The sequence below is a fragment of the Pezoporus flaviventris genome, unplaced genomic scaffold (assembly GCF_033815535.1).
Source record: "Pezoporus flaviventris isolate CSIRO_AGI_PZ_B2104156 unplaced genomic scaffold, CSIRO_AGI_Pfla_v1 ptg000037l, whole genome shotgun sequence".
In the NCBI taxonomy this organism is placed as follows: domain Eukaryota; kingdom Metazoa; phylum Chordata; class Aves; order Psittaciformes; family Psittacidae; genus Pezoporus; species Pezoporus flaviventris.
Window position 1 is genome coordinate 6,559,972 of NW_026892585.1, and position 24,509 is coordinate 6,584,480.

The 24,509-nt window shown below is 40.6% G+C and overlaps 1 protein-coding gene across 1 annotated transcript in view; it reads right to left on the reverse strand.

Moving 5' to 3' along the window:
* Window positions 1-348: 348 nt before the first annotated feature.
* The window catches only part of CUL1 (cullin 1), a 307,965-nt gene continuing 283,804 nt past the window's right edge, over window positions 349-24,509 (reverse strand). Inside the window, exon 21 of the mRNA XM_061464599.1 lies at window positions 349-360. The gene's annotated coding sequence lies outside the window, so the exon portion shown is untranslated. The remainder of the gene's footprint in view (window positions 361-24,509) is intronic.

Sequence of the window (24,509 nt, forward strand, 5' to 3'; positions counted from 1 at the left end):
GTATCATGTAGTAATTAATATAGCTAAAGAAGCCTCAGGATCTCCTAGTTTACTGTAGAAAAATTCCAGAGCCTAGGTTTTTTGTTTGAATTTAAATACCATGGATGCCTCATAATAAATATTGGTTTGCTGTAATATTAAAATTAATATTTATTAATTTTATTAATTTAATTATTAAATTAATAATTAAAATATTCCAGACTTTTGAAAACAACAGATTTCCCCATTTTCTATAGTTATACACGTGCACAGGCTCTTTCTGCATCGTATCTAAACAATAATATTAAGTAGGCAGTTTCACTGGAGAATCTTAGGCCATCTCCTAACATTCCTAAAATGGCCAAAGTTGTGAATTTCATCCTTGTGTAAAAAGTTAATTAATAGAGACAGTGCTGCTGTTTCTGGTCCCTCACCAAGCCTGCAGCTTGCCCATGTCTTTCCACTTGTCCAGCTATTGCTACTTTCACTTCTCACCATCTCTACATAGCTGAAACTGGGTGGAAGATTGGACATTGCACCTGAAGTAAATTCACCATACCACCCAAATCCAGCTGTGTTTACCTCTAGTCTTGGGATTTTAATCCTGCTAGACACCACAGTCTGTGCACACCCTATTACTTGACCTTCAGGATTGCCATAGCTCAGCATTATTAACAAAGGACATCTTTATTAATGAAAAGTCCCTCCTCTGCATGCAAACATTTCTAGAGGAAGGAGCTGTTCATCTTCTCACCTGAAATGATAACTTTCTTTGGCCTAGGAGTTATTTCATGTTTACTTCCCACTAGCTTCTGCTTTATCTCCACAAAGCATCAATCTCCATGTTCCCTGCTCCCTTAGCAGGTCATGGAAAGCAGATATACAAATAATTCCATCAAGAACAAAATAAATTAAGATCACCCTCACCAGTCACTGTTAAACTGTGAATAATTCAAAACCCAAGTAGCATAAAAATCAAGCTATTTACTCGTGTTCCCTTTCATTCATTAAGTTTTGAATCTGAAAGTTGTGGTAGGGCCAATTATTTTTCTGAACTCCTAGTGAACTAATAAGAAATTTCATTAGTGATGACTTTGACTCATGTTGTGTAAAAATCCAATGACTTACTCAAAGGGAAATGTTTTAAAGAATAACTCTAAATGCCAGCTCCATTGAGCATGGAGAAACAGGTATTTTAGCATCAGTATCAACTACATTTAGCAGAATAGAGATGTTGTGGCCAGTTGTTCTGTTCTTGATTCACACCAATGAAAGCTAAAAGAGAATCCACTCTATATTTATTATTTTCCCAGATATTTAATTGCTGTACTTCAAAAAAGAAAAAAAAAAAAGCAATCTGGTGTCTAGTTTTGTCTCCAACAAAACCAAAGCAAATCTTTCACTTCCCACAGAAGCAAAGCCGAATTTATGGAATAGTGATTTTCTCTAGAGGTAAAGGAGATGGTGGTAAATTTACATCCTTACAAATGAAATGGATGGTCAGGAATTTCTTGGAATTTGGTTACACAGATGAGTAAACCCTAAACTTGGCAAAACAACAACAACCTGAGTAAATAAGATGCCCATTTTTAGTTACAGACTAGACAAATATATTGACCATATCATCAAGGAACAGAAGTAACCCTGTGAGTTATGTGACCTGTCAAGGCAAGATGGAATAGCTGGAGTGAACATAACAAACATGTCTGGAAAGACTACTGATCAAACACAGCAAACAACTAGAACAGTTTAGAAATAGTTAACCAGGCATGAAGCAAAAACTGTAGCTGGAAGTACTGCCAAGATCAGGCTGAGCTGCACAAGATAGGACATGTTGAGGAAAAGCTCCTCTAACATCAAGGCTGACGGGCAGTCTTGGAAGGGCCCGAACTTACATCCCACTGTGCATTACTGCAGATTAGTGTAGTGTTTCAGCCAAAACGTCCTTTCTCCACCCTACTCAGAGGTCAGGAATAGGGATATATATACACAGCTCATTCTACTCACCACTGAGTGCTACGAGAATTCCTTTTATGCATAGCCAATTTGGCTTTCTGGCAAACAAGTGAAACAAATGCATTCTGAAAGCTTCAATCTGTTCTGCTTCTTGCGGCGAAAGGACATGCAATTTCTTCTTCCTAGAAACCTAGAATGGGTTGGGTTGGAAGAGACCTTAAAGATCATCTAGTTCTAACCCCCTCTTCCCATAATTTCATTTAACAGGACTATCATTTGTTCCTCTCATGAAGCTCTGCAAAGCAATCAGGAAGCTTAATCTTTCACATTATTGCAGGCTAGTCCCTCTGCTTTTAAACACATTCATTTCACTTCATGGGAGTATAAAGCATTTCCCTAAAATGGTTCAAGATTCTAATTCCCCCAGATGATGCTCCAGTGATCACCATAATATGCTGAAGTGCTTTTCATTTTTTGCACAATACTTGGAAATGTGTTAAAGTAAATTGCAGAACCTTGTTAATGCTCATTCAGCCATTAGTAAATACTTCTTACTTCCCCCTTAATTATATCAATGCTATTTTATTGAAGCACAGCATTTTAGAGTGAAAATCCATTTCTTTACTATTATGAACTCCTTATCATCACCTTGTTTTTACATAGCAGCAAAATCTGACCTCGATATGTTGATTTTTGTAGCTCTTTTTTCCTCCAAACACATTCTGCAGGGACAGAACCTGTTATTAAACAACAGCTGAAAGGCTTTCACTTTTACTGCAGACTATTTCTGCATCCCCTTAGTCCTAACACAGACATACTGACGCCATTTTCTTAGGCTGTAGTGTGCAGTAGCTACCACGATTCTTTCAAAGCCAAGGTATAAAGGCATTATTCCTAGCTGTGATCAAACCACATCCCTTGCCCTCAGACTGCCTGGTGGGAAGGTTGCTTTTGTTGTGATCATGAAGTCTCACACCAGTCCCATCTCCCACCTAGCACAGCTGCAGGGAAACCAGACAGCATCATTTCTCAGGTCTAACCTCTGCCCATGAAAGAGGTCGCTGTGAACATTGCCTGGTCCTTGATTTCAGATCCAAGCCCTGCTGTATTCAGTAAGGTGAGCATCAGGGAGACTTCTCCCTTCTCCTAGTCACTTATGTAGAGCAAGATGCCCATGTGACAGGTCCCTAGTCAAACGGTTGGAAAAACAAAGTATTTAAGCACTTTTTATGGTTACTTGTCTTTAGCTGCTCCTGCTTGAAAAGGAATCAGTGTCAGGTGTGTTCTTCTTGCACTTGTCCCACTCCAGAAACACTACTTACAGGCTCCTCAGAAGCAGAAAGCTTCCTCTCCAGCTCTGGGTGTTAAGCATTTGAAATGCCTTTTTGAAAGTCTGCCTCTGAACAGTGCAAATGTACATTTCTTGTTTTAGTCTTAACAATAAACCACATTTATTTATTCCTCTACACCTTCCAGAAGCAAAAAAAACAAAGAGAGAAGATCATTCAGAGTTTCTTTTTCAACCTTGATACTTTTGTGCTATCAGAAAACGTCTGAACTGCCATTTCAGATGTGCTCTGGAGTTACAGCAAATACCAAGTAGAGAAGGAAACCAGGGAAACAAAAAAATATAAGTGTTGCAGTTACCTTATCTTCATAGTCTTTTGTACTCCCATTAGCACAAAGGACTAGTGGCCAGTAGCTCCACTGGTGTTACCACCTGTTATATACTGTGAGAACATACTAGAACAATCATGTTTTACTGCACAGCTCCTTGCCCACTGCCCTCCATTGCCACTGTGCTTAAGTATGTGTGAAATAGATGCTAAAGCCTATGACTGCCGGAGTTACCCACTCACTGATCTGTTGGAAGTTGGGAACTTGCATTTGACTCCCATCTATTTCAGTTCCCAGTGTAAGGTTGGTACTTATCCGATAGTACCATGAAAGAAAGATTAAGCCTATCTCACACAAGAAATCTCTGGTGCACAGTTAAGCTTGATTGCTGTGTAGGCTGGTTCTTGGGAATCAATTCCCAGGTACAGATATCAACAACACCTAAGCACATAACTAGAAGATTTTAAAATTATACAAATGGTGAGTGTAGGTTCATTTATACATGGAAATAAAGATTCCTAGAATTACTTTTGCAACTGCTGCCTCTCTAGTTGTTAACTTTTTGTCAGCACATCAGAGCCAACACATGTGAAAGAGCCAAGTGCTAAGAATAAATTGGCAGCTGGAATCTGAACTGAGGAACCTTCACTGCTGTCTGCGTTTCAGAGCAAGTGTGTTGCACACATCTGACAAAGCAGTTAAAAATTATCTCCTTCCTTGGACTTTTAGACAAGTTATGAAAAACAACAAGAAAAACTACACTCTTGACAGAAACTGCAAAATAACAACAACAAAAAGGGCTATGAAATAGAGTAGGTTTACAAGCTGGAAAAACATAAGCAAAACAGTAGTTAAACAGAATGTTTCATAGGCGGCATTACATTTTACAGCGTTCATCTTAGGCAAGAGTACCTATTTCCAAAAAATAGGCTTGGATCTCCATCTGATTTTAAGATGTTGGGAAAAAAATCACATAACTAATTATTAAACAAGTATTTCTTGCTAGAAGTACAAACCAGAGAAACATTATTATCCTATCTGTATTATCTGTGTAGTATTCAGCAAGGCTTTAAAAAGAATGCTGAAGAGGGACTCTTCATCAGACTGTAGCGATAAAACAAGAAGTGATGGGTTCAAACCAAAACAGGGGAAGTTCGGGTTAGATATAAGGAAGAAGTTCTTCCCTGCGAGGGTGGTGAGGTGCTGGCACAGAGTGCCTAGACAAGTGGTAAATGCTCCATCCCTGGCAGTGTTCAAGGCCAGGTTGAACGGGGCTTGAAGCAACCTGGTCTAGTGTGAGGTGTTCCTGCCCATGGCAGGGGGGTTAGAACTAGATGTTCATAAGATCCTTTCCAACCCAAACCAGTCTGGGATTCTATGATTCTATACTCTCTGCGTGCAGGCTGTGTAAACATCTCTAAGTGTTAAAGAATACTTGCCCAGGATAAATCTCTCTCGGCAACTAAAGCAAAATATTATTCCCCCAGCCAACAAGTTATATATTTTTCTACATACACACTCTAACTAACAGCATGTGTTTAGTCACGAATCTAAAATCAGAACTGCTGAACATGTTACAGTCCCACAAGCAGAGCTTCTTCTGGCATCACATCTGGTGAAGATATTTTCACTGGATTTATAAATCCAGATTTCATCAAGACAAGTGGCAATGCTTTCCAGAAAGGAGTAGCAAAGGAATATTGCACGGTGTGATTAATGCCTTCCAACCTCTTTGTTTCCTTAGGTATTCTCACTGATCATCCTCACTCACATTCAACCCCTTCGGGCACTAAACAGCAGCGTCACTTCAGCAGGTGTTTTTACTCAAATGAGAAACATCCATTAACTGTCCTCATCTTCACTCCTGCTCAACACTGAGCCAAAAAAAGATAGAGAATAACTGGCTGTTACTCCCCAGGAGATGCTGGGTCCCATTTTAAAAAGCACTTCCTCCTTACTGTGGACACCACAGCTTTCCCTGAAATTTGCCACCTCCTTCTCAGTGCCTGTGGATGACACCAGTCTCCCCTACACGTGGAAATGAGGAGAGCTTAAGAAGACCCAGCAACAAGGAAGAGCCTCATTTATACTATCCTGCACATTGCTCCTGAATTCTACTAGTAGAATAAAAAATGGCTACAGATTTAAGAGCATTTAGCCAAGTGTGAAAGAACTGAATGCCAGCCAAAGGCTTTATTTGCAACTACCAGTCCCCTTCCCTTATTGAGCCTTGCCAAGAGAATTTCAGTTCCTCGGGCTAGAAATACCAGACTAGAACGTGGTAACACTTCAAAAGATGGGGGACTCAGGTCTTCTGGGCAAAACACAGTAAAATAAAGTGTTAGAAACTAATACCACCCTTGCGTTTTGTGCTCCTGGGTTTGCACCCAAGACAGGCACACAGCAGCCACAACAAAAGACCTTTGTTTTACAGTGCTCTGCCACCCCCCTATAATAAAGAATACTGCACAATACCCCGCCACTGCAGTGCCAGCAGACCGCTAAGCAACAGTGCTGCTGTTGGGGACAGGGAGTAGAAGAGCTTACCCTTAAAGGCCTGACAGGGCCTATGGCTGATTAGGTAGGCTCGATAGCCAGATATGTTTATAACTTAAAGGAAAATAGGATGTGAACCAGATATTGTCTGGTTGGACTGTGTCTCTTTTCTCCCTCACAATGGGCCACCTCCTGTGTTCTCTGTGTGGTGGGTTTGGCATACAGCTCAGTGGAGGGGTGCAACCTTCACAAAACACAGAAAATACCTTTTCTATCAGCAGTGGATCAGATTCTCCCTCTTCCAGCAGTCACTTGCTCTGCTTTTCTTGCCAGAGGTTTCCAGCCCTGCAGCTCATCCAACCCCACAGAGTACACTGTTTGCATGGCTGTGCTGTAAGTGAGGAGAGTGGAAAACCTCCAGCAGGGGAACAGAAAATATCAGACTGTGGCAGGAGAATGAGACCCCTTAATATGCCACAGATATTATGAATCTGTCACTTGTGACAAAATCCCCAAGCTAGCTGCTATTTACCAGTCCTTTCCAAGGCCTTCAGCTCCATTTAGTGCAGCTGCAGCACAATTAGAGAGAGGCAGGCACTGCAGTCACTCATCAGGTTGAGCCCCTGTTTTGTGCCAGAGGCTGATTTCAAAAGCTCTGCGGTAAATGGGAATTGATGGGGAACCAGGACTGTCATTCACCTCACAGTGATGATGTCTCTGTATCTATCACAGGAGGTACTGTTAGGACAAATGGATGTGCAAGAAGCAAGGAATTCCTGAGTGCTCCTATGCTATTGAAATAAATGATTGCAAGGTGTCCTTTCAGCCAAAAGTGATTACACCAAGTCGCATCTCAGCTTCCTAGCCTGCTTTCTGGGTGCAAAATTGTCTTGCACAAGTACAGCTTCAGCTCATCGTTCTTCCAGAAATTAACTTTGTCCAACCATTAAGCCCTCTTAGAAGCAGTGCTGCGGACACAAGTGGAGAGAGTGGGGAAGAAGGATGAGTTTTCTCTGGGTGCTATTATGCTCACTGAAAGAAGACACTAAACGAATAGAAGCTGTGAGACAGCCAAGTCGTTTCTGTCCATCTCTGCTTGCCAAAGAGATATAGATAATTCATCCTAAAACCTTGGGCTTCTGCTTCTGGCAATCCAAGTGTGCTCTTCACTCTCAAACACTAAAGGTCTGGGGACAGGGCAGTGGAATAACTTTAAAGAAATCCATTACTGGCAACACTTCTAGTACACTTTCCAAGTACTCTGCCATCAACATTTTTTTGGTGAGCTAGTCATAAGAATAAATATATAAACCAATCTCAGGAGAAGAAACAAAGACTTTTGGCAGAAATCTGTCTTAGAATACAAGGAAAGAGAAATATATTTCAATGTAACTTTAATTCGTAGCCACATCCAAAAACCAGCCATAAAAATACATTCCTCTTTTCATTGATGGAAGCCTTACTGAGTACTGCAAGCTATTAAAGAAGTCTAGAAGCATTTTATTATGGGCCAAATGTTATTTCTGTTGAACTGGAAGAGTAAGCTTCTATGAAAGAGCAGAATTTGGCTCTATGAATGTGCTTTCACTGTGATCATGACACAGTACCTCTTACAGATATGGTCCAACTGGATTCCATTCTGATTTAGTACTTGCTTGATGAAATGTGATTCTCCTATTCTACATACTCATTTATTTATTCACCCTATCTCCTCTTTGATTACTTCATGTATGCCTTTTTTTTGTCTGCATTGATATTCTTCTTTTCTGCATTTTTGTGGAGGTAAATCAGCATAGATAAGAGAGCTAAATCAGCATTATGAGTCTATTTAAATGCATTCAGCCTGCCAACAATCAGATAAGATTTGTATTGTGTACCCGGTTTTGTCTCTGCTCAGGAAGGTCATTCAGAGCCTTAGGAGAATGATGAGAACTGTTTAATCATCTTACGGTATATCCCAAGTCAGCAACTATTGCTGATATTCGTATTGGCTGTATTGATTTAAGCAGTTATTCAAACACTGTATTTTTTTAAATAGAATTAGAATGTATAGCTCAGTTGTATCATGGAGGAAATGCTCCATTTTGGTATTTGAGGGAGTATTTTATAAATGTTTTAAAATCAGTAATGCTCACTCAGATGTAATCCAGAGCAGCCCAGGCTTTAAGGCACATTCTTAGCTCTACCTCTATTCTTACTGCAGCTTCATGTGACCCTAGGGGCAACCTGGTGTTCCCAAACTGGGGACTGTGCTGAATTTAGCCTGTCTGGAGCAAGTCTGTTTCACCAGCTCACAATTACTGCAGGTATTTGGTACAGTATTCACATGTTTTGTAAACGTCTATTTGAATGATAGGAGTATATGCTTTCACAGTTTGCTCCTCAAAGCAGGTGACTACTCCCTTTGATAACTGTTACCTTAACCTGCACATAAGTTTACCTCAGCCACTTCTTCCCTTCTACTAGCTGAAAGCCAACACTCACAAGCTGCAGCCAAGTAAACAGGTCTGGTCTTGAGCTGTGATCTTGAGCTGTGGGTATTAAACCACTGTCTCTTTGGTAACCCTATCCCAAAGGCAAGGAGTCACAAGGTACAGAGACCAAGAAACCCCTTATCTGTCACAGTCTCTCTAACACAGGACTGAGGGCAGAGGAAGACACTTCAGTGTCACAGCTTAACAAGTCCAAACTGAGAAGTTTGGGATTCAAACCTCTCCCCATAGCTCACTTCAAAAGAATGAAAAGTCCTTCCCAAAGGAAAAAGGGGAGGAACATGTAATGCATACTGTCACCCTAAGGAAGCATGCCATCCTTACAAAAAAGGACCCATATTGTCATTCTTTAGAAAGGAAACAGGATAAAGAGACAGGTCTTCTAGAGATAAGAACAGAAGACAGCTCTGAAGCTGAAAGAAACCTCATCTGATAGTCAGTAGCATCTCTAATCGTCCTCTTTCAAATACCAGCACCCTCTAACTCTGCTCCGAATAATGTGGCAGATCCACACCTGCTTCCAGAAACTAAGTACCACTTCAAAAGCTAGCACTTCTACTAATCAGGTGGGAGCAAATGAAAGAGAAAGAAACATGTTCACCCTTCTAAAGTAACACCGCAAGTGTACTTAGCAAAGACAACTCTACTTCAAGTGATTTTTTTGAGATACTTACAGCCTGTTGTATACTTTATAAACACCAAGTAACCTCAGTCTGCTTCACAATATTTTTATGCTACTATTCCAAACTCTATTCAGTTACTGTAAATGTTTTTAGAAACACTGTTGTCAAAAGAAAAAGCCCAACAATAGAACTCTTCACATATAACACCTCTTCAGGGCCGTACTATTATTTTCTATTATGTGTTATCAGTATATTTTGGAAGATCGAGATGTGCAGGACAGAGAGAAGGGTATTTCGGAATCAAAGTTTTGTTTAAGAGCCTGGTCTGTCCTACAATGCTTTTGAGGTAAGGAAATGGAAATATTTGCTGCCACAACATCCCTGAATGTGTTATCTGTTTGCTACAGCAATGGGGAAAATGGAGAAAACCCCAGCCTATGACTGAAAGGGGAAAAGCTTACAATTCTTTAATTTGTTAATGATCAAACCTTTTTGGTTTTTAGTTACATCATTCGTTCAGAATACTAAGTCCGGTTTTATAGAACGAGATTAAACGTTTAACAAAAATGCATAATTCCTTTCTACCCCAAATTCCATTCCACAGATCAGCAGGCAAACTGAGACTTGCTAAAGTATCTGTTAGATAATTTATATTCCTCAATGAGCTCAAGAAATGTTAACAAGATTCTAAGAAATTATTAAATATGAGATATTTTTATGATCCCATTTATTCAACAATCAGGATTTTCCGCATCCTGTCAAAGGATGATGATCCTAATCATGATTAGGATCCATTACCCTACAGATGCTTGTGTATTAACTTTCCCATCCTCCAAGTCAACTTCTTCTCTGACTAAAATTATGCGAAGTATTAGGGGCTTCCAGCAGAGAGGACTACTCAGCACATAAAAATAACCCTTTTTAAAGCTTTGTAACTGTCTTTGAGCTAAAGCAAATAAATTATAGAATCATAGGATGGTTTGGGTTGGAAGGGACCTTAAAGCTCATCCAGTTCCAACCCCCTGCCATGGGCAGGGACACCTCACACTAGACCAGGTTCCTCCAAGCCCCATCTTTTCTATAAGGGGAAGCCATTACAGTTCCCCAAAACCACTTTATTCTACATTGTTTCACCCAGACACTGTGTAATTAATAGTAGCTTGTTAGCACACAACAGAACATATTCTGTCTGGAACAGTTACATGCTTGTAGAATACCTCTTTTCCTCTTAAACACCATTAACTCTAGAAATCTAAAGCATAGTTACACATGCATCCTCCTATTTAATTTTAATGATCCACAGAGGAAGTTACGAGCAGAGTTTCTTACATGGAGATTTGGACCCCAGCCTATAAAATAGCAAGGAGGATATGATATGCACACCTGCAGAAGTCTTACCTCTGTGTGCAAATACACATACATTACTGCAATTACGTACCAATTTAGAAATGTATCCAATGACAACAGCCTTAAAAGATACTGCAAATTCATATGAAAAACTGCCTGATTTAGAGTTCCCTACAAGACAGACTGCTTCTTACCCTGGGAGTACATCTGGGCTATGGAGTGGATGGTGATGAGTGTGATGGGGGCATTAAAACCAGGGAGATGAGTGTTAGGGCTTGATATAGTCCCATATTTAAAGCAGTTGAGAAATTCTGTCCCCAGTTCCCAGCAAGTACCATGCTAGCTGCTTTCAGTATGTTCTTCCAAACTGGGTCACTGGGTGACTGCTCTTTATCCTCCAGGCTTCCTATTTGACATTTCTGAGCCCTCACACCTGCCAGCTCTACACAAGCTCTCCTCTAAAAGCATGAGTACTGTGTTGACATTCAGAACAGCCTCATCTGTCTTAGTATTTCAGCTTTCTCTCTGCAAGCTATGTGTAAAGTGAGGTGAATGACCCCTGGTGTTGAACAGCATTTGATTTGCTGGAAAGTCTCACAGTAGAGAAATTACTAAGATGGGCAGTTCTTGGCTTCGTTTTTACAAATGAACACTGTGATGATTTCCAACACCTCCAACCTCTCCCAGATTCTTCCATCTCCTCCTCTGATTACTCTTTACTTGCCAGTCAGAGTCTGGCTCTTGCTCTTATCACCAGGGGCCCCTGCCCTGTCTTTTGATATTCTCTGTCCCCAGTTCTTTCATGCCTGTTGTTTGCTTCTGTGTTCTTAATTGTTTTACTTTTAAACTCTCCCATGACTGCCTGATGTCCTGTGACCTCCTCTGGTGGTACTTGTCTCCATGAGTCACCTTGACAGCATGGGGAAACAGTTCCATCGTTTCAGGATGTCCCCAAGAACTGGAAAAAGCATTTGCAAGGAAAAGACCACCCAGACCCCAAAGGCCAGGCCAGCTGCAGATTAATTTGCTGTGTTGAGGAACAGATATGCTGTATGACTACTATAGAAGCACCAGGGGAGGTTGAAACACTTGCTCTGTACACAGGCATAACTGCACTTACAAACTGTTTTTTCCTCAGGTAGGTGTACTTTAGCCAAGCCAGACAGATTTTTAACAGCTACACCAGGATGATATAAGCTTCCTGCCAAAGTTCAATTCCCTGCTCCAAAGCACTTAAGCTCTAGAAAGTCCCAGAATCATTATCCTTGTCTACATGACTAAACAAGGCTTGTTTTAGTCCAGTCTCAGTTTCAGACACAGATGGGCAATTGAGCTCAATTCCTGTCATCCCACTGTCAGAAGAAGTTAATCTGATGCAGAAAGCTGGCATGGAAGACAAGCTGAAACACACGTAGTGCACATACAGTGAGAAGACCCATTTAGAGGTGAAACATGCTTATGAGCTGAAATGTTTTTCACAGTACACACCTGAAGATGACATGCACTGTGGCTTGGAGCCAGGGTGGGTCACAGCCAGCCCAGTATGAGCACCAGCTGCAGGGCAAGCCTCAGTTCAGGCACTGGTACAGATGTTTCACATGGAGTAGAGCCTAAGCAGAGCAGTCACAGGCTGCAGGGTCTGGCACTTTGAACAAGGAGCATGGGGCCATATACACTCAAGCAGTGCAGAAGGGGGACATGGTTTTCATGCCTTCTGCCACACACCAGCAGTGACTTCTCACACATAAGTTTGGATCTACAATGCTTAGTACATTGTCAGGTGGGTGGTATATGTGCACAGCTACTCAGCATCTCTGTGCCATGCTGTGCTCTCTTGTTAGCTCAAATCTGGTGCTTCACTGAAGCTAGTAGGACCTTCCAGAGCCAAAGTGCCATAAAGCAGTCACTGAACAGATCCTTTGCATAGAACTGGTGAGTTGCATGCAGGCCAGGATGCTATGCCAAGGCCAGAACACCTTAGCTAAGTCCTGGCAGTACATGCCACTAGTTCTGTTTCGTAGTGGTAGTATCATCATTTGGTAGCACTAAAATTACCCAAGTTTTTCCACTGTCCAGAAATATGTAATTTTTTCCTCCTTTGTACCCCAACACCCTGAAGAATCAAGTGCATATTCTAAATCAATGCAAATAATTAAGATGTCATGCAATAACCATCCAAGAAATCCACTTCTTTATGTTTAAGAACTTATTCTAATCACAGAAGAGTCCTTGGGCTTCCCCCTCCCTCCTCCCCTTCACAGTACTGCTTCACTTCCAGTTCTTCTACAAGGTAAAATGACAACTGTATTTTTCCTCAGCTCATAACTCCATCATTCCTTTTTCCCCTTTATTAGGTGGATTCTAAAAATGCTTAGAGTTCATCCTAACTTATTACACCATTCTTCATATCACAAACATCATAGTGTTATTTCTCCCATCAGGAATCTTAATTTCTTCCTGATACAAGCAAAAGCAATTTCCTGCCAATTTAAGTGAGACCATGGTACCCATTAGTGCCAAGTCTGCAGAAGTGCAGCTTTAGATAAAACAGATAGATGAAGACTGCAAAAATAAAACAATGTGAACCATACTGGAAGCAGAGATAGTAACAATTAGTAAGCAATATGAGCTGTCCTGAATAAAGAGTGAGGTAGGTTTTGTTTCAGTCCTGTTATCATCCATGATAAACAGTCTAACTCTAGAATAAACCGATCAGCTTTTAAATAGAGAATACTGGCAAACAGGTTTGTAGAATATGAAAGGCTGGAAATGATTAGCAGCCACAGCTTGTTTTACAAAATTCAGAGCAAATGATGTTTTCCTTTAAGGAACAAAACAATCATTCCCTGAAGTATGTGAAGCTCTGTATTTTGAAAAGCTTTGCCCTGTCTGTCATATGTTCCTGGTACTAACTGTTAGAAACAGGTACCACCAATGGAAGGGGGTGAAAATGAAGCCTTTTTGAGAACTACAGAAAAACTTTCATACACTTGGTGAAAGAAATACATATGGATATAAATAAAACTACTGGGGAAAGGAAGAGAAAGCTGGAAACATAACCTTAAATGTTTTGGCTGCAATAGGCATAGAAGGATGGCAATCACTTCAGTAAAATACTCAGGAAAGTCACAAGATATTGTAGATTATAGCTTAAAAGAAGGAAAAGGGAAGGTTGTGTAGCATGGTGAAGGTCAGCTATTCCTGCAAGAATGCTTCCAGAAATTCAGCTAAAAATGAATGCATTCATCTTACTTACTTCTTTCTCTTGAGGAAACCGGAGTGGAAGCGCTGAGGTTGGCAACAGCTGCTAAATGCTTTGCGCAAGAACTTGGGAGAGCTTCTGAACATTGAAAAATGATAGGAGATGGAAAGATGTAGCACTAGCATCCAGTCTTATCTTCAAGGCAACCATCCTGATACCAGTTGGAAAACATACTAAGAGTTTCTTGAGTAATTCATGAAAGCAAACAATCCTAAACCCAAGTTTGTTTCTCTTTGTAATGAGTTATAGCTCTGGACAGAACTTTTCAAGCTCAGGTTGCAGACTGCTTAGCCCACTTATCTTCTTTGAAAAGCCTTCTACTCCTTTCCTTTTCCTTTGTAGTATGTAAATCAGCTGGGCTTAATTAACAAATAAGAAGCATTTGCCTCAAGCTCCTCTTTACATTACCCACTCCTCTCTTGATTCCCGAATCCTAAAAGCAGGCAGTTAGCTAGCTTTCCTTCCTAGTTCATCACAGGTTGGCCTGCTAACATCCTGCAGAAACCCAGGTGTGTTACGTACAGCATCAGCAACAGAGAAAAGCAGAAAGATTAGTACCAAGGCTATCTCTTCCATTCCACAGATGCTCCTGAACAACGTCTGTGGTTTGAATACCTATCAGTTCCCACCTAAAGATTCACAGTTCAGTGTAAGAAAAGTCAGAGCAAAGTCAGCCTAGAAAGCCACAACTTGTTTTGTTTCACAACCAGAACTTTAAAAATCACTCATTTATGTGATTTTCAGCAAAGTGGTCCAAGTTAATTTAAAATATTTGTGAACCCTAACAACCCTTTTAATAAACATGGTTAAATTTATCAGGAAACCTAAAAGCAGGCAAATTGCACATGATTTGTTACCAAAAGTTTGGCCCAATCTCAGATGCCACATCATGGTTCACACAGCAGCAGTGAGGGTAAAAGGCATAAAACATCATAGGTTTGTTGTAGCATGGGGCTCTCTTGTACTCCTCAGTTTCCTCACTTTTAGAAACAAACTCAATAGCAAACCTTTGTGTTCTTCCCTTTATCTTCAACCGTATCTTTTCATCTCCTCAGTTTCAGCAAAATATAATGTCTTTACTCCTGGAGATCTCGCAGTTCTTTGTCTCTTGACATTTCTAGACCAGCCTAAAAATGTCAGCTTTTTAGAGAACCATCTTTATTATAACTGAATAGACAGCTGGCAGTTCTTGCAGGTTACTCTTCATTCCTTTTCCCAGATTTTTTCTTGCTCTTGAATCTGGGAGTATTTCCCAGTCACACTTTAGGTACTACTCCAAGGGTGAAGCTGAAAAGTTCCCACTAAATCCAGTTGTTCAAAATAGACAGATTTATCTGTTGTGCTACCAAAATGTACGTTTGCATTTGCAAGAGGCATATATAGGTGATTCACACAGAAATACTGTCAGGAGTCATTTTAGAAATTACTTTCTTACTGTGATTTCTGTACCAACCCTTAGGAATTCCTCATGGTGTTTTTTAGTGACTTCTCAGGATGCTGTAAGATAGTGAGCATACTTAGGATGAAGAAATGAGGCCTAAGGTATAAGTGTGTCCATATAAAAGGCATGTTCATGCACAGAAGTTAGACTTTCCAACAAAATTAGTATTTTCCTTCAAGTTAATGGTGAGGTTTTGTACAATTCTGTTCTTGATAATAGTGACTTCTCAGTGAATGTTTTTTAATGAAAACCATAGTGCCTTTCCAGTGTTCAGATGGTTCTTTCAAGAGACATCTCAATTCTGTTCGAAGGATTGCTATTCCTAGTAATTAGATGTGGCATTTATGTCTCTGTAGGTTATAAAATATTGATGACAGTTCATTACAGTGCTGGATTGCTTCATCTCTAAATGTATAAATATGTCTGTCATCCTGGAGGGGTAATAAAATTGTCTTTCAAGTATTTTGACTAGCTGTCAGCCTCACTGAAAACATCTGAAACCATAGGCCCTCTTCAGACAATTTGACAGAGAGGTAGCAGCTCTAGAAGTAAGCTTCAGGAAGAACTGAATGTAGGCCAAAGACACCAAATAATGACTGGATGACATCAAAGTATCCCTGTTCCCTCTAACCAGGCAAGCAGTATGTTGGTGCTGTCCCATGAATGTTTAGGATACACTGAGAATAGTAGATACAAGTTTGAAGATAAAGTTGGCAATCAGAGTACTGTGAAGCCAAGGGAGAAGCATTGCCCTTTTAGAATATAGATATTCTTATACCCTGTCCTACAGACTTTGCTTCTTTCTTCAGTCATTTTTGGTTAGCACTACTTCATCCAGTAGTTAGCACATCTTTCATCTTCAGCTAGGGATGGCTGCAGGCAGGGAGACTCCCCAGAATGATGACACCAAGGAGGGAAGGAAGGATACATTTATACAGAAAACAAGAGATTAAACAAAACAGATGACTGCTTAGATTATTCTAAGCCTTAGTGTATGTGAGTTCCAATTACCCGAATACTCATGTTATGAAGCAGTGTTTATATCATCATTACATGCTAAAAGTTTCTCAGTCCTTATCTTGTACATGGACTTGTGTGTCTGGACTTACTAGATCTTACACCTCCTTACAGTGTGTCACCACCACCACAGCACCACAGACCATCACATACCGTGCACAGAGAACTGCAGCAAACTGAAACTAAGCTGTTTCTAGAGTTTCTGCACAAAGGTTCCCATCAATCCATATTCCCTGATTATTGGGTCCCACTACAGAGCCTGTTACATTGCATGGACAAGTGAGGTTCTGGACAGAGCACTGGAGGGTTTTCTGGCTATCACAGTCAATGCTGAGGTTAGAACTTCAAATATGTGCTAATAAGATGTTGCATTCTGGCTGGAGTTTGCTTGAATTTAATTATTATAAAGTGTCAGCATAGTTCCTTCCTAAAAATTGGCAAAACTTCAGGTAAAAAGGGGAAACTTCCTGAGCAAAAAGGTATTTTATACTTTAAAAGCATTAAAATAGCATAAATGTTAATAAGCCACTGTCAAAGTGCAATCACAAACATAGTGATTGCACTCATAGAATCCCAGACTGGTTTGGGCTGGACAGAACCTTAAGATCATCCAGTTCCAAGCCCTGCATAGGCAGGGACGCCTCACACTAGACCACGTCACCCAAGGCTCTGTCCAGCCTGGCCTTGAATGCTGCCAGGGATGGAGCATTCACAACTCCCTTGGACACCCTGTGCCAGCACCTCACCACCCTCACAGTAAAGAACTTCTTCCTTACATCTAACCTGAACTTCCCCTGTTTCAGTTTGAACCCATCACCCCTTGTCCTATCACTACAGGCCCTGATGAAGAGTCCCTCTCCAGCATCCTTGTAGCCCCCTTCAGACACTGGAAGCTGCTCTGAGGTCTCCATGCAGCTTCTCTTCTCCAGGCTGAACAGCCCCAGTGTTCTCAGCCTGTCTTCATACAGGAGGTGCTCCAGCCTCTGATCATCTCGTGGCCTCCTCTCAGAATCCAAACTGTTAACACTTAAAGGAAACAAGGGAGACAAATCTCTGTTGTGGGCTAATAGCATATCTAGGTTTTGTAGCAGACAGTTAAAGCAGTGCTCTAGGAGCAATTCCATCACCTGTAAGGATTTGCTGTGTTTCCCTATTGCTTCTATTTTTATTTCTTAACCATCATCTCTTTGTGGTATGGCATCATCTCTTTCCCTTCTCCTCTCTCATTTGTTGCAGTTACACCTTCAAATCAGTCAGTCTCTAAAAACATACTCATTTTCTACCTTCCTTTCTTCCCTCCCTCCCCAGTCTAATTCTTCAAATTGTTCTTCAGTTAATTCTTCATCTAATTCTTCTGAATTCAGGGAGGTGACAGGGCAGTTGCTCATGTCTTGAAAACAGCAACTCGTGCCCTGAAGTACTTTCTGCAAGATGAAAAGAAAAAACCTATTAACGGAACAAACTCCTGCAGTTATACAGACAAGGATAAGCAGTCTCTGGATAGGATTTACTTTTGCTCATCAAAATGTAGATTTATTGTTTCTACAATCAATTTTAGCTGGTGGATTTATTATGGAAATGTACATTCTTGTGACCTACGTTTGTTGAGTAATTTTTGCTTCACAAACATCTCATTGTCTTTGATGTGTAAAAGCAGGCTGCATACTTCATATGAAATGAACACATCTCACCAGCTATCCTGTTTTGCACATTTGCAGCACATGTGCACACACAAGCACATACACGTACATGTATATAAATGTATCTATTTGATTTTTCAAAAGATTTCTAAATATGCAGATTTCCCTGAGTTTTATCATAATAAGGCACTTGGCTAGTTTCCTCTGATGGCCTTTTATCACAACTTTGATTAAATGCTTGAGTCGCCATCACTCAGTTCACAGTTTGTCTGATTATCATACATGCACAAAGCTGTGGCAAAAGTCAAAACAAAACCTAATTTTAATCCCTAACTGTTGATAAACAAATGGAAGGACACAGTTTATTGCACAGCTGCAGCTGTATATTCAAAGGGCAAATAAAAGTTCATTTTGTTTCTGTTCAGTGGTTATCGCTGTTAAGTGAATACTGATTGTTGTGTTAACAGCAATGCATGGCATAGTCCAGCAAAGCCAAAAACTGGGGTGGTGATCAGCTCACAGAGAAAGCACTATTGTAATTCAAACATCTCTTCTCACTGCATCTCCCTGAAAACCTGTGTGTTTCACTGTGCTTCTGAACCCATGTCCTGTTTCTTTCGTATGCATGTCTTTAAAGGGAAAGGCTTAGGGTTAGGGTTGTGGTGTTCATGTTTTTGAGACATAAGCATTTATTTTACAGAAATTCCTGCATAAACTGCATCTTTATCAGGGACTGTAGCAATAGGACAAAGGGAGATGGGTTTAAACATGAAAGAGGGGAAGTTCAGGTTGGATATAAGGAAGAAATTCTTTACTGTGAGGGTGGTGAGGCACTGGCACAGGTTGCCCAACGAAGTTGTTAATGCTCCATCCCTGGCAGTGTTCAAGGCCAGGTTGGACAGAGCTTGGGCAACATGGTCTAGTGTGAGGCATCACGAGGTTGGAACTGGATGATCTTAAGGTCCTTTCCAACCCAAACCATTCTGATTTTGTGATTCCCTATCAGAGTCTGCTTGCTCTTTGCTAGTCGCTTCATCATTGTGGCTGAGTTGTTAGGATGTCCATATGGCCAATTGTACAGGCAGCTGATCTGATCTAAGAATACATTCTCTTTGTTTGCTCCTTCTCCAGTTTTACTCATGTTTTCTATATGGCCACACAAGTACCTGCCCAGGTTACTGAAGGTGATAAGTGAGACATGAGGAGAGAACCAAGAAAGGGGCAGCAGAACAAACTTAAACAGGGTGATCACCAACTGTCTAATCACAGTTCAGTGATGCAGATTATCTGAATACTTCTCAAGGAACAGCAGTTGTGAGAAGTGTGTCAAATATGGGACACTCAATACATCAGATTATAGTTTGCATGGATGTTGGTTTTGTGTTGTGTGCTATGAATAGCTCGTGACATTTCTCAAGGAATATTTCTAACCCAAATGGGAAGTTTATATCCTGGGAAATCATGCTGTTTTTACAGTGGTTTTTACAGAGTCAGTGCTAAAAAAATTATTTTAATTAGAATCTACTTGTTAGTCCTATTTATTGGTCCCAGATGAGTTCCAGTGCACTGCAGTAAAATTTGATGTGTTCAGATATAGCCGTTTGGCATTAAGCAGTCCTGTTATTACAACTAGCAAAAACCATCAGGCCTTACTTGGCTTGACAGAACACACCTGATGGGATCTGGAGACTTAACAAACAAAACTATTGTGCTGGAAGAGCTTCACAAATGGAATCTTGGAGACCATGCACGCAGCTTATACAACAGAGAAGATAATGGCTGCAGCATTTAAGCTATATACAAATATTTACATATATGCAGTCTGTGGAATAAATTGTGGATCTCTCAGTGCTGCTGCAAAATGACAATTCACTTGGATGGAAATCATGCTTTTTGCAAGCACTTCATACCTGCAGAGGGGAAATAAGGGAGTGGACAACAGCACACAGATGATGAAAAGAAAATGATACTTATATGCACTCTCTGGTTGTGTGACTCCTGTGTCCAGGAACGCTTGGACTGGGTGGATGGGAAGGAAGGCTGTGGGAGAGGAGGGGCCGTTTGCAAGCAGTTTAAGTCAGTGTCTATAAAAAAGAATGTTAGCAGCTGTCTTCTTGACTGACCTCACATAAACCAAGGACGACCTGGAGATTTTCATGCTCAGGTCAGAAGTCGTGGCTCCTCAATGTATCCTCAAACACTATTTCTGAACAGTTTTGAACAAGCCCTAAAGGCCGTAACTCAGAGGCTGAAGTTTTAAGGGGGCAATTGCAAACGACTGTGACTTGGTTTCAACCCTTTATGTGGCATTCAGGATGAGTCTGTGCCATCACAAAGGCACAGAGATCCCTCATAACCTAGAGGAACCTCCAAAGAAATGGCAAAGAAAATGCAGAGATTACACCACATCCTGGCAAAAATAGTGTGTCGCAATTTGCAATGTTCCCACATAGTCCACATTTAGTTGTTTATGAAACAGAACTTCTAGAAACAATTATGTGCTAGGAGAAAATGGCTTCTGATTAGCCTGAAGAAGAGTATTTCAGCTTTGTGTTAAATGTGGCATGACTTAACTAAATAATAATATGCAATGGGAATATATTTCTCTCAAGCTTTCTGAGAAGTCAGAAATTCAGTACCTATAGATCTAAGGCACATGAAGGTTTCTTCTTCCACAGATGCCACTGTCTAATGCATCAGTATTTTCAAAAACTACCAAATCAAAGACATTTCTCTACATTATGAACAGCACTTGAAATTACACATCAAAGTGAATTAGATATTACTAATAGATTAAATCTCATAATAATAATGCTGTTTGGGAGAATTAACATTGAGTCTTCTTTCAAGCTTTCTTCAACTTAAAAGTGAATGCTCCATCCCTGGCATTTCAATAGAACAGAAACCAAACAATTTATCACAAAAGATACTGAAAGATGTCTTCAGTATCAGCCATCACAGAGCTGGGTATGGTTTTAAAATGCTCAGAGGAATATTGGCTCACCCTTAAGGGTTTTCTTCTGTCTGCTTCCGGGGCTGTTAACAAGAGATCTTATACAAGGCCTTATCTATTGTTCAGTTTATGGTTCTTTAACAATAATGGTATATTGTGGTGAAATAATATGAATGGCAGATGTCAAGCCATTGAAAGTAGTGGTATGATACCTGAGCATTCGTGAGAAACAGAAGTGAAGTAGCTGAAGAGTTTAAAATTCACCTAGACTTTATTTTATCCTAGACATTTGAATTGGAATTGCCATTCAAAGTAGAAGTCAGTGCAATTTGCATAGAGGCCAGATTTAGTCACAGTTATTCAAAACTGAGTAGTGCTTCACGCCACCACTAAACCTCACTGAATATATGGATAGGCACCATCAGGAAGGAGTGACAGGCTTATTTAGTCAGTCACACAAATAATGCCAAGCTAATGTTAACATCACATGCTTTCACAAAGCAATGTCCAGTGCCATTGTTTTGATGTAAATATACTCATATAAACAGTGATATTTAAAATACATAGCGGGTTTTTTTTCAACTTTTCTAATGTTTAAAGATGAAATAAACAAAACCACTGCCTGTTTTTTCACATTCCAAGACACTGTGCTTCCGGAGATAATGCATTGTACACAGTTTGTCCTTTTGCCAGGCAGTACAACCCTGTGATAACAACAAAGCTGGGAACTCTACCAGGCTTTCTGAGCCAGAGTTATTGCCACCCGTTACTAACAGTTGGGATGGTGGGTCCCATGGCCCTGAAAAGAAATCTGAAAGCAGTGCTATTTTTTTCCATAAGGATAGAAAAAAAAATCAGGAATAAATGCAGACTCTGGATCCTGCAAGTGACACTGATGTGGCATTTTTATCACATATGTTTGGGAAAATAAAAGCTCTGAGACAAACTGATAATGAAGCTCTCATCTCTGAAATATGAAGTGTTTCAAAATGCTTAGCATCTTCCCCTTCCTGTTAGCTACAGACTTGTGTCTCACTGAACTGATTTGCTTCCCAGCTCACTCCACTCATTTCCCCATCCTCCTATCATCTCCACTTACTTTCTTCTTGCCCATGTGTCCCTACCCTTCTTCGTTGTTTGTTCATTTCCCGACCTTTTCAACACCCCAATATTTAGTCTTTCCCATCTCCTTTCTCAAGTTGCCACAATTCCTAAGCTTTTAACATTTAGAGGCATGATAATCCTCTCCCTTTCTCACTAATTACAGGGGTCTGTTGCCTCAGACGAGGTGGCAGTAGGTGATCATATGATCACAGAGCATTTTGGGTTGCAAATGACCATCCTCCTGCTCACAGCAGGCTCATCTCTCAGATCAGATAGGGCTGCTCCAGGCCCTGTCCAGTCATATTTGGAAAGCCTCCAAGGACTATGCAGCCTCTCTGGTAAACCAGTTCCACTGCCTGTTCCTCTTCATGGGGAACAGCGTGAGCCTTATACCCGCTCTAAAGCTCTCTCCTTTCAACTTAAGCCTGTTGTCTTGCATTCTCCTTCTCTGTGACGAGCCTGACCCCATCTACTCCGTGACATCTCCATAGCCCCGAATCTGTGTCTTCTTCCCCAGGCTGAACCAGTCATGGTCCCTCAGCCTCTCCTCATAGGGAAAGTCCTTCAGCTCTTTCCATCCTGAAGACCCTTCAGGGCCTTTTCCAAGGAGCTGCTGCCCTAACAGGCAGACTCCAGCCTGTGTGCATTGAAAAAGGTTTGTGTATGCCACGGGTGGGACTTGCCATCTGTCCCTGCTGAATTTTACATGGTTCCTGTCAATCCACCCCCTGGAAGCAAGAGAAACCAACACCATTAGAGAGCAAAAGAACCTTCAGAGCAAGCATGACAGCAGCCTGCCTAGGCACTGAGGTCCACATCCAGCCCAGCATCTGAGATAGAGGTACAGAATGCCAAAACTTTTCTTGTAGGCGCCTATCAATCAAAGGCTGAAATTCAGGAAACAAAGACAAAATACCACTGCTCAGACAGATGAGAAGGCAGCAGGACTGCTGTATGCCCTGCAGGATTTGACAGCACTGAGCACTAGCCACATTCAGAAATAGCCAGGCCCAGTCAGACTGCCAGGAGTCGGGGGAGTCAGTCAGTGCTGTTCTGCAGAGGAACCGAGTGCTCTGTGGGAAGACACAGACAAAGCTGTGCAACCAGTACAGATTTAGGGCCCAGTGTATGACAGAGATCAAAGGGATGCTGGGAACATTCAAAACCTTATGCAAATACCCAAATCTTTAGCTAATTTGAAATACTCACTTGGAGAAAACATCTGGAAACTGACCTCAGTGCCCTGTTCCCAATAAATTATTAGCTAGGCAGAAAAACAATAAGCCCCAGTGGCTATTTTTCAAATGTGTGCAGTAAAAGCACCACTGGCAGGTTCTAGGGAGATATTTTGGAAGAAAGGAGGGGTTCATCAGTTGTTCAGAGCCAAAACTTGCATTAGCACAGCTGTCCTGGTTGTGCTTTTCCGATGTATGCAGAGTCTCGTCCCTTTCCAGATACAATAATGTCTTGTTTGTACTTGATTTCCTTGGTAATCACAGATTTCAAAATACATAGGATAAAGCTGAGCAAGTCATGTAAACATCTCGCTGGACTCAACATTGAAAAGATGAAGATAAAAGAAATATAGACAATAGGATGTAATCCTTCATGTCTTCAATAACAAATCCAAGTATAGGATCCATCATCTGTTCATGGCAAGATAAGGTCAATTTGATCTTACGACCAATTTGATCAAAGCTTCATGTACCGAAATGTTTGTGTGCATATTTATACTTGTATTTATCCAATTCCCATACTTTGTTGATGGCATTGTACTTAGCTTTGTTAGTAATTAAGTTACTACTTTGTGTTATTACTCTATTGGCCATCTATTGAAGGAAATACTTCTCAAAGAGAAAATTGCTGTGTACTAATGTACTAACCATTCCCCATGGTCCCATGAGGAGAGGGTGTGGGTCCCAACTTAGGCTGATCAGGGCCTTAGGACATTTCAAGAGGCCTCAGGATCCTGATAGCTTTAGCATAGCTTATGGTATTTACATTTCAATTTAACAGCAGTATTTCATTCACTTTTAGTATCATTATTCAGTTATTATTATTTATTGCTATAATCAAGAAACTGTGCAGACTTTCAGCACAAGAAAAAGGATCATTAATTCAGAGCTCAGTAAATTAAAGAAACAAGAGGAGAGAAATAGCTTTTATTTCCCCTGGGAAGCAGAAAAGGAAGCAAAGGACAGTCACACAACCTGGGGGTTAGACCAGTGATCATGGAAGTGGGGTGTGCAGACCCTAAGGTGTGCGCAGAACAAGTCATTGTGATGTGGGAAGAAATTTTTTTTTACCATTAATAAGGAAAATAATCTAAAATAGTGCTTATTTCATCATTATCCATTTTAAATTTCTATTTTGGGTATGTTTTATAAAGTACATGGTAGGAACAAATTACCATTTATTGTGATTTATCTGCTACCAACAGCCACAGCAAGCCTGACATAAGCACAACAAAACCCTTCCGTACCCGATTCTTCTTCCATTCATAGCAGTGCATTTTAGGAGTGAACTGATGAAAATCTGGAGCATTTCAGTAATGCCAAAAAAATCAGCATAGTGGAAAAATC